The 13,220-nt window shown below is 47.4% G+C and overlaps 1 pseudogene; it reads right to left on the reverse strand.

The window, feature by feature from the left end:
• Positions 1-10,323: 10,323 nt before the first annotated feature.
• LOC112410908 (stress-induced-phosphoprotein 1 pseudogene) lies at positions 10,324-10,817 on the reverse strand (annotated as a pseudogene).
• Between the last annotated feature and the right edge of the window lie 2,403 nt (positions 10,818-13,220).

Here is a 13,220-nt window from a genome sequence, read left to right on the forward strand (position 1 = left end):
GGTCAGGACTCCTAGTGCTGTCCCTGACCTCTTGTGAACGTATAGGGTGAAGGGCTTGTGTAGATTTGGAAGCCCCAATGCTGGTGCTCTGCTCAACTCAGACTTTCGAGTCTCAAAGTCCTGTTGGTAGTCCTTATTCCATTGAAGGGGTTCCCTTTCTTCTCCCTTTAGAGTCTCATATAGAGGTTTGGCTATAAGGCCATAATTTGGAATCCAGATACAACAGAACTCAGCCATCCTGAGAAAGCCTCGGAGTTGCCTCTGTGGTTGGAGATGGTAATGCACTAATTGCTGTTTTTCGATCTATGGCCAGGGCTCATGCCCCTGGGCTCAAAAGAAATCCTAAATATTGAATCTGTTGCTGTGAGATCTGAGCCCTGGTTGAAGAGACTTTACATCCCCTTTTTGCCAGAAAATTTGGGACCCTAACAGTATTTTGATCTGAATCTTGTTTGGTCTCACTACTTACCAATAAATCACATCCACATATTGCAGCAGAGTTCCCTTCTCAAGGCCCAGTTTCCTCAGTTCTCTTGTTAACATGTTTCCCAGAAGATGGGGGCTCTCCTGAAAACCCTGAGGAAGCACTGTCCAGGTATACTGGGTAGCCTCCAGGGTGTCAGCGTCCATCCAACGCAAAGGCAGAAAGGATGTAGGGGAATACAGAAAAACGCATCTGTGAGGTCCAAAATAGAAATACTGAGCGCTCCCCGGCACATGGGTGAGGGTGTATGGGTTTGGCACCAGTGGGTGAATAGGGACGGCTGCCTCATTCACTGCTCGTAAGCTCGTAAGTCTTGCACAAACAGATATTCCCCGTTAGGCTTCTGAGTGGGGAGGATGGCGGTATTGCAAGGGGATTGGTAGGGCCTAATGTGTCAGTGTTTTAGGAATTGCTGAGCAGCAGTTGGGCTCCCCTCAGGGCTTCAGGCTTTCAAGGATATTGCCTTTTCCAGGAGTATTTTTCCCCAGGCCTTAAACTTTTTTTTTATTGGGGGAACGCGTTTTGCCCTTTCTGGCACCAATGTATTCCAAACTTCAGGATCTACTCATTCTCTAACACCTTGGGGGATGTTTTGAGGAGAATTATAATGACCAGCAGGTGGGTCATCTGGGGCTACTAATAGATGGCATTCTCTGTTTGAATTCTCTACCTCGTTGGACTTCACCCTGTCCTAAGAATATGTTAGCTCCTAACTTATTTAGCACATCTCTCCCGAGGAGAGGGACAGGGCATTCTGGCATATACAAAAAGGAGTAAGTAATATTAATGGACCCGATTCTGCAGGCAAGGGGAGATGTAAATCGCCTTACTTTTGGCTGTCCATCAACTCCCATCCCAGTACACTCGGTTGGAGAGGGGGACAGCTGGCCAAGTCAGAGCAGAGCAGGCGGCTCCAGCGTCTACAAGAAATTTAGTTCTTCTACCTGCCACATCAAGGGTCACCTGAGGCTCCGCTGGAGTAATGAGGATCGATCGAGTGGGATCTGGAGCCGGGCAGGTGCTCAGTCGGTGTGTGGGAATCTCTCATCAGAGAGATTCACAAGGAACTGGGGCCAGTCAGAGTTGCCCCTCGGGCATCCCACTAGAGGGCGCTCAGAACATTCCCCCTTCCAGTGCCCCCCTTTCCGACAAAAGGCACACTGGTTCGAGCCCAGGCAGCTTCTTGGTGGTCTGTCCAGCCTTCTCGCCCTCCAGGGTCCCCTCGAGGTGGTGCGTGGATCAGAGCAGCCTAAAGATGCATATTCTTTATTAGCCTCTTATCCTTATTGACCTCCTCCGTTTAGTCTCGGTTGTTCTAGACCTTGAAGGCCTCCTCTACCAAGGTTGACAACGGGGTTTGGGGCCCAGCCTCAAGCTTTTGTAATTTTCTCTGGATATCAGGAGTAGCCTGGGTGATAAAACGCATGGCCAAGAATGTCCTTCCTTCTGAGGACTCAGGGTCTGTATTGGTGTTCTTCCTGAATGCATCTGTCACCCAGCTCAGGAAGACTGCCAGGTTTTCATCTTTTTCCTGTGTGACCTCTCGGACCTTATCGTAATTTACAGGCTTCACCCTACACCTTTTCATTCCTTCTCATAGGCAAGTGATATAATGTCTCGTCCTACCCTGGCCTTGATGATCTTCATTGTCCCAGTGGGGATTGTGTTCTGGGATTGCGTTCTCACCTGTCTGATAAATATGGTGGTGTAGGTTGGTTGCCAGTAGGCCACCTCCGTGTTCCCTGACCTTCCTCAGTATACACACTCCTTTTCATCTGGGGTGTGACAGTGGGCCAGAATAACTGTGACGTCCTGCCAGGTGAGAGAGAATGTCAACCCCAACCTGATAAATTCATCCCTAAAATTGTCAGGGTTCTCTGAGAACCTGCCAAACATCTGCTTACAGATTCCTAAGTCTCCCACTGAGAAGGGGACATGCACTCTAGTAATCCCTCTGTCCTGAAGGGGGTAAAGGCCTTGTGGGGCAGAGGTAGGGGCTAACTTTGAACCTGATTCGGAGTGACAGGAAGTTCCACTACAGGTTACCCTGGAGGGACTAGTCTCTCCCTCCTGGGGCAATGGAAGATGTAAAGGGACATAGCGAGGCGGAGTTTGGGATTGGTCAGAGGGACCCAGAGAAGTAGGTGGCTCCGGGGAAGTAGGTGGGGCTTGATTTCCCCGCTGAGATTGGCAGAAGGTTAGAATGGAGTCATCTAAAACATCAGGAGTGTTTTCTGATTCCCCAGGCTTTTGATTACAGGAGCTGCACAGAGCTGGGTAAAGGATCATGAACGCTTGAATGCAGGGAACCCCAGTCCATCTTCCCATCTTGTGACAGTAAAGATCCAATTGCAAGATGGTATTATAATTTAGAGACCCATTTTCAGGCCATTTTTCTCCATTCCCCAGCTTATATAAGGGCCAGGTAATGTTACAGTAGAGTTTGTTTTTCCCTTTTCATCCCGTCAATTTTGAAATTTTTCCAATTTTATTTTGGTGTATTTTTAAAAAATTAAATTAAATTAATTTTTTTATACAGCAGGTCCTTATTAGTTATCCATTTTATACATATTAGTGTATACATGTCAATCCCAACCTCCCAGTTTATCCCACCACACCCCCTCCCCGCCACTTTCCCCCATGGTGTCCATATGTTAGTCCTCTACATCCGTGTCTCAATTTCTGCCCTGCAAACTGGTTCATCTGTACCATTTTTCTAGGTTCCACATATACGTGTTAATATATGATATTTGTTTTTCTCTTTCTGACTTAATTCACTCTGTATGACAGTCTCTAGATCAATCCACGTCTCTACAAATGACCCAATTTCGTTCCTTTTTATGGCTGAGTAATATTCCATTGTATATATGTACCACATCTTATTTATCCATTCATCTGTCGATGGGCATTTAGGTTGTTTCCATGTCCTGGCTATTGTAAATAGTGCTGCAATGAACATTGGGGTGCATGTGTCAATACACTTAGTTGTTTTTCTGGGGTTTTATCTTGTTCCTTCATCTCGTACATAGCCCTCTGCCTTTTCATCTTGTGTATCTTTCTGTGAATGTGGTTTTTGTTCCACAGGCTGCAGGACTGTAATTCTTCTTGCTTATGCTGTCTGCCCTCTGGTGGATGAAGCTATACAAGAGGCTTGTGCAAGTTTCTTGATGGGAGGGACTGGTGGTGGGTAGAGCTGCCTGTTGCTCTGGTGGGCAGAGCTGAGTAAAACTTTACTCCATTTGTCTCCTGATGGGTGGAGCTGGGTTCCTTCTCTGTTGTTTGTTTGGCCTGAGGTGACCCAACACTGGTGCCTACCTGGGCTCTTAGCTGGGGCTAATGGCGGACTCTGGGAGGGCTCACACCAAGGAGTACTTCCCAGAACTTCTGCTGCCAGTGTCCTTGTCCCCACGGTGAGACACAGCCACCCCCCTCCTCTGCAGGAGACCCTCCCACACCAGTAGGTAGGTCTGGTTCAGTCCTATGGGGTCACTGCTCCTTCCCCTGGGTCCCAATGCGCACACTACGTTGTGTGTGCCCTCCAGGAGTGGAGTCTCTTTCCCCCAGTCCTGTCGAAATCCTGCAGTCAAATCCCACTGGCCTTCATCGTCTGATTCTCTAGGAATTCCTCCTCTCATTGCCGGACCCCCAGGTTGGGAAGCCTGACATGGGGCTCCGAACCTTCATTCCAGTGGGTGGACTTCTGTGGTATGTGTTCTCCAGTTTGTGACTCACCCACCCAGCAGTTATGGGATTTGATTCTATTGTGATTGCGCCCCTCCTACCGTCTCATTTTGGATCTCCTTTGTCTCTGGATGTGGGGTATCCTCCTTGGTGAGTTCCAGTGTCTTCCTGTCAATGACCACTCAGCAGTTAGTTGTGATTCTGGTGTTCTCGCAAGAGGGAGTGAGAGCATGTCTTTCTACTCCGCCATCTTGAACCAATCGAAAATTTTCCAATTTTTAAGGATACACTCCAGAGATGTTTCTTCTGGCTTAGAAGAGGATCGTCCCTTGTTGAGTAAGCTGCAACCAAGAGCACTTTTAGAAATGAAGTCCAACATCCCAGAGACATTTTACCAGGAAGCTTTTGTCAGAAGGGGGTCGGAGTGTCGTCCGAAATCCCTCTTGCCTAATGGGATTTTGAGTGTTCTCTACTCTCCCATCACCTAACCAGTCCCTCAAGCGAGGGGTCCCCAATAAGGGACATTTGAACGAGTTCCAGTGCATTACCAGGGCTCTCCCTTGAGGGGGATTTGTTGTCTATAAGCTTATGTCCTATAACAAGATTCCCTATGTTGGGGTATATTCCTCCAAATTGAGCATCTATAAAGACTAGGATGTGGGCTGCTTGGAGTTGGCCAGCCCAATAGGTAGTCTGTAACAAGGTATGGGCTGCCAAGACCTGGAGTGAAGGGGGTTCTAGAGGTGCAGAAAGGAGCTCCTGGAAGAATTGGAGTTGGGCACAATGGAAGATGCCATGGGGGTCAGGACCTGAGGGCCTAGAGTTGGGAGTATTCTCACAGGGGATTTTTTGGACATAGAGTAAGGTGAGAGACTAGACAGCAGAAGAACCCCAAACACTTTCCCCTATCTGTTTGGCGGCTATGATAAAATTGAGGCGAGCCTGATGATTCTATCTGACACAGGCAGCAGTAAGTTTGGACAGTGTTTCCCATGTAATTTAACATACGAAATGAACCCAGTTAGTTTAGGATCTCTCTTTGGGGTGCTCCAGGGTCTGTTTGAAGCCTCCAAAAGTTAGCTGGAGGTCAAAAGAACTTTAATTAGAATTTCATATTTGGGAAGTCTGTCAAAAATTTTGAGAAGTTTTAAAACACCTTGTCGGATAGAATTGTAGGTCGCTGTGAAACAATTATTCCTTGAGATAAGGTGAAAAAAAGATTTCAAAAGTAAAAACAGGGACTTCCGTGGTGGCGCAGTGGTTAAGAATCCGCCTGACAGTGCAGGGGACACGGGTTCGAGCCCTGGTCCGGGAAGATCCCACATGCCGCGGAGCAACTAAGCCCATGCGTCACAACTACTGAGCCTGCACTCTACAGCCTGTGAGCCACAAATACTGAGCCCGAGTGCCACAACTACTGAAGCCCGTGCACCTAGATCCCGTGCTCTGCAACAAGAGAAGCCACCCAGTGAGAAGCCTGCAAACTGCAACGAAGAGTAGCCCCCACTCGCCACAACTAGAGAAAAGCCCGCACACAGCAACAAAGACCCAAGGCAACCAAAAGTAAAAATAAATTTTAAAAAAATTATTTAAAAAATAAATAAAAACAGATCACTTAAAGGCACAGAAACTCACACAATCTGTTATCAAAAGCAGAATTCCAGGAAAACTTTGTTCTCTTATGAGAGAGAGAAACCAAATCCAGTCTTGCATCAGCCTACTCTTAAGAAAATCCATTTACCTAATTAAATTTAACCCAACTTTAGAAAATCCTGACCATGTACAAAATTCTTTTCTCAATGTTCCTTTCCCACAAACCTTCTGCAGCTTTCTGTAGCCATATTTTCCTGTCCCTTATTCTTTCCATTCAAAAATAACCAGCTCTAGGACAAAAATCACCCTTTTTCCTTTAACGAAATATATTTCCATTCCTCATACCTTCTTTTCTGAAAACAAACATCCTACTTTCCTTAAGGAACCATGAACTGTCTTTTACATTAGCATTCTGTAGATTGGTAGAGAACATCTCAAGGCGGCACCAAACAGCTTTAGTTTCTCACAAGAAGACAAAAGTAGGTAAAGTTAGACCTGTTTAGCAATTAATATTCCAATATTTCATCTTATTTGAAATGGCCTGGGTACTCAATGATTTCCTATCATTTAACTTAATTTAGTTTCATGTTACCACAATTTGGAGAGACTATTTAGATGGACATTTCCAAAACATAATTATTCCTATAGAGTTTACCAAAAAGCTGTTATCTCAGTTACCTTTACTTAAAAATTTAATCATATGAGATTATTTTCCCTGTTGACAAATTTCATAACAGAAACAATATGCATTTATTAACTTTCAGTAACCCTACATAATGGGACTCCTGGGACTTCCCTGCTGACCCAGTGGTTAAGAATCCGCCTGCCAATGCAGGGGACACGGGTTTGAGCCCTGGTTGGGAAGATCCCACATGCCGCGGAGCAACTAAGCCCGTGCACCACAACTACTGAGGCTGCACTCTAGAGCCCACGAGCCACAACTACTGAAGCCCGCGCGCCTAGCGCCCGTGCTCCGCAACAAGAGAAGCCACTGCAATGAGAAGCCCGTGCACTGCAATGACGAACAGCCCCCGCTCGCCGCAACTAGAGAAAGCCCGCAGGCAACAACGAAGACCCAATGCAGCCAAAAATAAATAAATAATGTTGATGACTCTAAAGACAGGTCTGTATTAATTAAACCCATAAGCTTAAGCTAGCTCTAATATCAGATATTAATTCAATATTGAATATTTCCCAGATCACATGAACCTGAAATATATTCTGGTGAGTTTTCTTTTAAATTTCTGAGAATGTATATAAGTACTCAATAAGTACAGCTTATTTACAAGTTAGTTTTCACATAAAAACAGAACCAGAGATCTCAAAGTTTTCCCGCTTGAATTTAAAAACCCTCTTTTTTTTTTCACCGCAGTCTGGGGGACTACAGATGAATCAGGTGGTCTCTGAGAGCCCAGGCAGAGTTACGTTACAAAGGCAGAGGAGAGAGAGGCAAGCTCCTCTCTTCCTTTTTTGCTCTTTAAAATCTAAGTAGGGCTTCCCTGGTGGCGCAGTGGTTGAGAGTCCGCCTGCGGATGCAGGGGACACGGGTTCATGCCCTGGTCCGGGAAGATCCCACATGCCGCGGAGCGGCTGGGCCCGTGAGCCAGGGCCGCTGAGCCTGCGTGTCCGGAGCCTGTGCTCCACAACGGGAGAGGCCACAACAGTGAGAGGCCCACGTACCGTGAAAGAAAAAAAAAATCTCACTAAGTAGGACTTCCCTGGTGGCGCAGTGGATAAGACTCCACGCTCCCAATGCAGGAGGCCCGGGTTCGATCCTTGGTCAGGGAACTAGATCCCACATGCATGCCGCAACTAAGAGTTCTCACGTCATAACTGAGGAACCCGCCTGCCGCAACTAAGATCCAGCACAACCAAATAAATAAATTAATTAAAAAAACAAAAAATCTCACTAAGTAACCCAAGGCTGGAGTCTCAGTTTATGTGGGCTGCATTTTCATTTCAAGGAGTAAATGCTCCACCATGCTCACAATGTTGGCAGAGACTTGCACGAGCAGTTAGACAGACAAAACTACATAAAACAAAGATCCTTTCAAAAACATGTACCAGGGGGCTTTCCTGGTGGCGCAATGGTTGGGAATCTGCCTGCCAATGCAGGGGACATGGGTTTGAGTCCTGGTCCAGGAGGATCCCACATGCTGCAGGGCAACTAAGCCCGTGCGCGCCCTTGCGCCACAACTACTGAGCCTGCACTCTAGAGCCCACGAGCCACAACTACTGAGCCTGTGTGCCACAACTACTGAAGCCTGCGCTCTAGAGCCCGTGAGCCACAACTACGGAGCCTGTGTGCCACAACTACTGAAGTCTGTGCACCTAGAGCCTGAGCTCCGCAACAAGAGAAGCCACCGCAATGAGAAGCCTGTGCACCGCAATGAAGAGTGGCCCTCGCTTGCCACAACTAGAGAAAGCCCGCACACAGCAACAAAGACCCAATGCAGCCAAAAAAAACATGTACCAATGACAGAAACGTAAAGATACAAACAAGGATTCTTCAGGATGAAGGGGGATGGAAGTATAAGGGTGAGGACCAAAGGAGAGGTAAAGGGAGGAGGGACAGAAAAGACTGAAAAAGAGAGACAGAAAGAGATTGCTATTTCAACCTGCCCCCTGTCGGTGTCTATTCAGGCAACAATCTGTGCGCTTCCAGAAAGGGCCAGTGAAGGAGGGATCACCCCGTCCACTGCCTACCAGGTGATCAAGCCCGGGAACCAGCCAGTTGTACGTCATCTGTGGGTCCCCAATCCACAGGTGGGACTCTCACCCACGTGTACACCAGTATATAGAAATCTGCTGCTTCAGCCCGTTCCCAACAGGACTTCTCTTGGAGGCAGGAAAATAAAGGCAAGAATATTGGGACGATCAGACTTCCAGACGCTACACGATATGAGGTTTGAACCTCTATCACTCACAAATCTCCAATCGGGGAGAGCCCACTGGACCAAGGTGTGAGGTGAGCCTCTCCCACCTCTGCTTGTCACCTGTCAAGGTGAGCCATTGCCAGCCAGAGGGAGCAGGTCTCACAGGCTGAGAGGAGTGATGCTGTAGCTGCCTGCTATCCACTCTCTTGGAAGGAAAGGACAGAAGTAAGAGAGGACAGAGAGAGAAGTAGAGAGATTTCAGGAGCGGGAAAGGGACAAAGGGGAAAGAGAAAGTGGTGAGGGAAAAAGAACAAGGAGAGGGGAAAAACGTTGCCTGAATGAGGGTACTGAGGCCCTCAGGGACCAAGAAGGCAGACTTAACCGAACGTGGTGACGCTGAAACAATAGGTTCAGGCGGCCGCTTGTCACCACAGGGTAGCTGCGTTCAGTGGTTCCAGAGGTGCCCAGATCCTCTCCTGGGAAGGGGACAATAGTCTCTTCGTGGTGTCACCACAAAGTATATTACTGATCAGGGTTCTTGGCCCACAAAGTATGTTACCGATCAGGGTTCTTGGCCTCCTTAATCAACAGAAATTGATCAGAGGCCAGACAAGAAATTCAGGCAAGGCTTTATTGGGGCTCCTGCCGCAGCACTGGGGAGCGAGAACAAACAACAGGTTCCCTTGCTTACTCACTCTGAGGTGGGGCGAGCAGCTTCCTAATATGGGGTGTGGGTAGAAGTGTGACCAGGGGTCGGGCCCGAGGGGTGCCTTAGGAGGTTTGCCCATCCCTTTGGTGGTGTTGTGTGCAGGGGGCATGTGCAGTCCCCTGCTTTTGCTTTCAGCTCTTCAGAAGTGGCAGTTGGGCTTTTTGGTCTCTTGGTATCTCGTTGTCCAGAATTTGCCCCAACTGTGCATGCATGCAGTTATTTTTAGTCCCTTATATTGATACTTCCTTTGTAGTTTGTTGCTCGAGGAGATGTGTGTCCAGGTGCAAGCACCGCAGCACTGAAGCAAAGGGGCCCAGGTCCCATATATATATGCGTTTATGTGTGGTGTGTGTGTATATATATATATATATTTTTTTTTTTTTCCATTATGGTTTGTCACAGGATACTGAATATAGTTCCCTGTGCTCTACAGTAGGACCTTGTTGTTTATCCATCCTGTATATAATAGTTTGCCTCTGCTAATCCCAAACTCCCAATCCTTCCTTCTCCTGCCCACCCCACTTCAGCAACCACAAGTCTGTTCTTTATATCTGTGAGTTTGTTTTTGTTTTGTAGGTATGTTCATTTGCATCATATTTTAGATTCCACATACAAGTAATATCATATGGTATTTGTCTTTCTCTTTCTGACTTACTTCGCTTAGTATGATAATCTCTAGATCCATCCATGTTGCTGCAAACGGCATCCTTTTGCTATTTTTATGGCTGAGTAATATTCCATTGTGTATATGTACCACATCTTCTTTATCCATTCATCTGTTGATGGACACTTAGGTTGTTTCCATGTCTTGGCTATTGTGAATAGTTCTTCTATGAACACAGGGGTGCATGTTTTTCAAATTATAGTTTTGTCTGGTTGTATGCCCAGGAGTGGGATTGCTGGATCATATGGCAACTCTTTTTTTGTTTTTTGAGGAACCTCCATGCTGTTTTCCATAGTGGCTGTACCAATTTACATTCCTAGGGGTACTTCTGCACCTGTTCCAGGATGAGCTGCATGGCCGGGTCACTCATTATCTCCTGCACCTCAAGGCAGCCACGGCCCATCACTTCACATCTTCAGGCTCTTGTGTTGGTTGTACTGGGCCATGAGGTAGCATTGGTAACCGTCTGCTGCTTCCTTTACAGCTGGAGTCCAGGTCTGATGCCTTCTGGTAGACATTTGTGGCCTTTGGGTAGTCTTTCGTCACTTCTAGGGCAGCTGCTTTCCATGTATAACCCTTGATGAACGTTGGCTGTAGCCGGATACATTCCTCACAGTCCTTGAGTGCCATCTGAAACTCCAAGAGTTTGCTATAGCAGGAAGCTTGATTGCTGTACAATTTAGCATCTTTTGAGTTCTGTTTGATGGCTTCCGTTTAATGCTTCCTGGCCTGGGGATAGTCCCTTTTCTGAAAACATGCATTGCCTTTGTTCTTCTCCTCTAAAGCCCACTCGGGCTTTATGTAGGCCATCATTCCCCAATTCTTTTCCTTTCAGTGCCTGCTTCTTACTCTCCTGAAGATCTTTTTCCATTGGCTCTGGCTTGGTCTCCTTTTTGAGAGGAGGTGGTGGTGGAGGTATTGTCCTGGGATCGCGCTCCAACTTCTGGTACAGACTGGACATGTTGAAAGGGGTCATGACTTTCCTGTCTGCCAGCCAGGCCTCCATATACTCTGTAAACCCTCTTTGAGCTGAGGATTGTTTGCTTTGTGTTTTAAACCCTCCTCATACGTTCACTTGGCTTCTTCAAATGGGTTTAAGAACTCGAGAGCTTCTGCTTTTCATGAATAGCCCTTGCCCCAGTCAGGCTGGAAGGCAAGAGTTTTGCAACCATCCTCTGAGAGTGTTTCTATTGTCTGTTGTTTCTTTCTTTCTTTCTTTTTTTTTTTTTTTGCGGTATGCGGGCCTCTCACTGTTGTGGCCTCTCCCGTTGCGGAGCACAGGCTCCGGACGCGCAGGCTCAGCGGCCCCGCCGCTCTGCGGCATGTGGGATCTTCCCGGACCGGGGCACGAACCCGCATCCCCTGCAACGGCAGACGGACTCTCAACCACTGCGCCACCAGGGAAGCCCCTGTCTGTTGTTTCTGCTAGCTCTTGGTTCAATTGTCTGGTCTCCTTCTGTGCCTGGCTGCCTTAGTTGTGTGCCAAATATTAAAAAAAAAAAATTAGTTTGTAACATGTTTTGAGGATTAACACAACGTTATCTTCCTGCAGAGACAATTTTGTTTTCCTGTCCCGGTCCCTGAACTCACTAGAAATTAAAGATCATTTTAATCCAATTTTAGGGATTGAGACTCAAAGCTGGACTACAGTCTATGTGAGGTCTGCCTTCCACATCACCCTTACTCCCAAGGTACAGCCTTCCAGGGTCTCAAACGAGTGGTCTGTGGATTTATAAGAGCCATTCACACACCCTGTCCCAAACTTTGGCAGGCCCTGGGCTCCTACTTTTGTCTCTGTAGTAATCTAGAAGCTGTTCAAAATACTGCTCAGCTTCCCAGCTGCCTTTTTAGGATTGGTAACACCCCCCGCCCCTGCTACCTGCCACGGGAAAACAGCTCCAAATGCCGAGCCTCCCTCTCTGAATTTTTGTCTCCTCCTGTATCTTGCTCTAGGAATTCTTCACTATTGTGTTGACCCTCTGACAACTTCAAGCAGATTTTTGTTTCTCTGCAGCCAGAGTTTTTATTAAAGGTAAAAATTGCTTTTCCAATTTCTTCCTTGGTTAATGGGCAGTTCGTACTGCCTACTCCTTCTTGAGACAGGAGCAAAAGCATGGAGTTGGAAATGAACCTGGAAAGGATGAGGGTTCCCACTTAGCCCAAGTGGAGGGTGCTTGCTGGGGAGACATGGAGAAGGGTGAAGAGAGGAAAATCATGAAGGGCTAAGAGTGCCTAAAAGACTGGGCTGCCTGAAAGAGATGCATGCCCCAAAGACGTCCACTGCCCCCACTGAGGGAGCCCCGCTCAGGCTGGCTGAGTTGGGGGCTGCTGAGTCAGAGAAGGGAGGCTGTGCAAAGTTTCCACCCAACACAGGTGTAAAGTCAGGGCTAGGGCAGTAAAAAAAAAACCCCAGAAGACCCCAAATAACAGTGGTTTGAATAAGACAGACATTTATTTCTCTCTCACACCAAACAAGTGTGGAGGTGGGAGTCCACAGTCAGTCAGGTGACTTTACAAGGATGTCTAGGACCTTCCTTTTTTGCTCCACCATCTTCCACTCACAGCCTCTACTTCATGGTCCAAGAGCTTGAGTTTCCCATTTCAGTCGGCAAGAAGGAGAAGGACAAAGAGTAACATCTTTTCCTTTTGGGGACACTTACACTACATCCCTCACGGCACTCATCCTATTGGCCAGAACGGGGTCACATGGTCACACCCACTACAAGGGAGGCTAGGAAATATAGTCTTTATTCTGGACCACCCCATGCCCAGCTCAGAATAAGGGATAGTGGGGACTTCCCTGGTGGTCCAGTGGTTGAGACTCCACGCTCCCAATGCAGGGGGCACGGGTTCGATCCCTGGTCAGGGAACTGAGAAACTAAGATCCCACATGCTGCACGGCACGGCCAAAAAATAAATTAAAAAAAAGAAGGGATTGTATTAGTAATGAAGAACAGGAGGAGGAATATTCAGGGACAACTAGTGGTCTCTGCTAGTGCCCTCCCCTTTTCTATCCTGTCCTCCCCCCTCTCCTCCAGGAAGCCTTCCCTGACATCTCCAGTACTTACAGGTGTAAAGTCACTCCCCCATACTCTTCTCCCTGTTCCTCCTGTGAGCCCCCTATTCTGTCCTGGTCAAGTGGCTGGAGACCTTGGGCCATCATAGCAACACTTCTCTGAGGAGCAAGGTAACAGACGGGGTGGGGGTGGCGGG

The sequence above is a fragment of the Neophocaena asiaeorientalis genome, unplaced genomic scaffold (assembly GCF_003031525.2).
Source record: "Neophocaena asiaeorientalis asiaeorientalis breed wild unplaced genomic scaffold, Neophocaena_asiaeorientalis_V1.1 scaffold54, whole genome shotgun sequence".
Classification (NCBI taxonomy): Eukaryota; Metazoa; Chordata; class Mammalia; order Artiodactyla; family Phocoenidae; genus Neophocaena; species Neophocaena asiaeorientalis.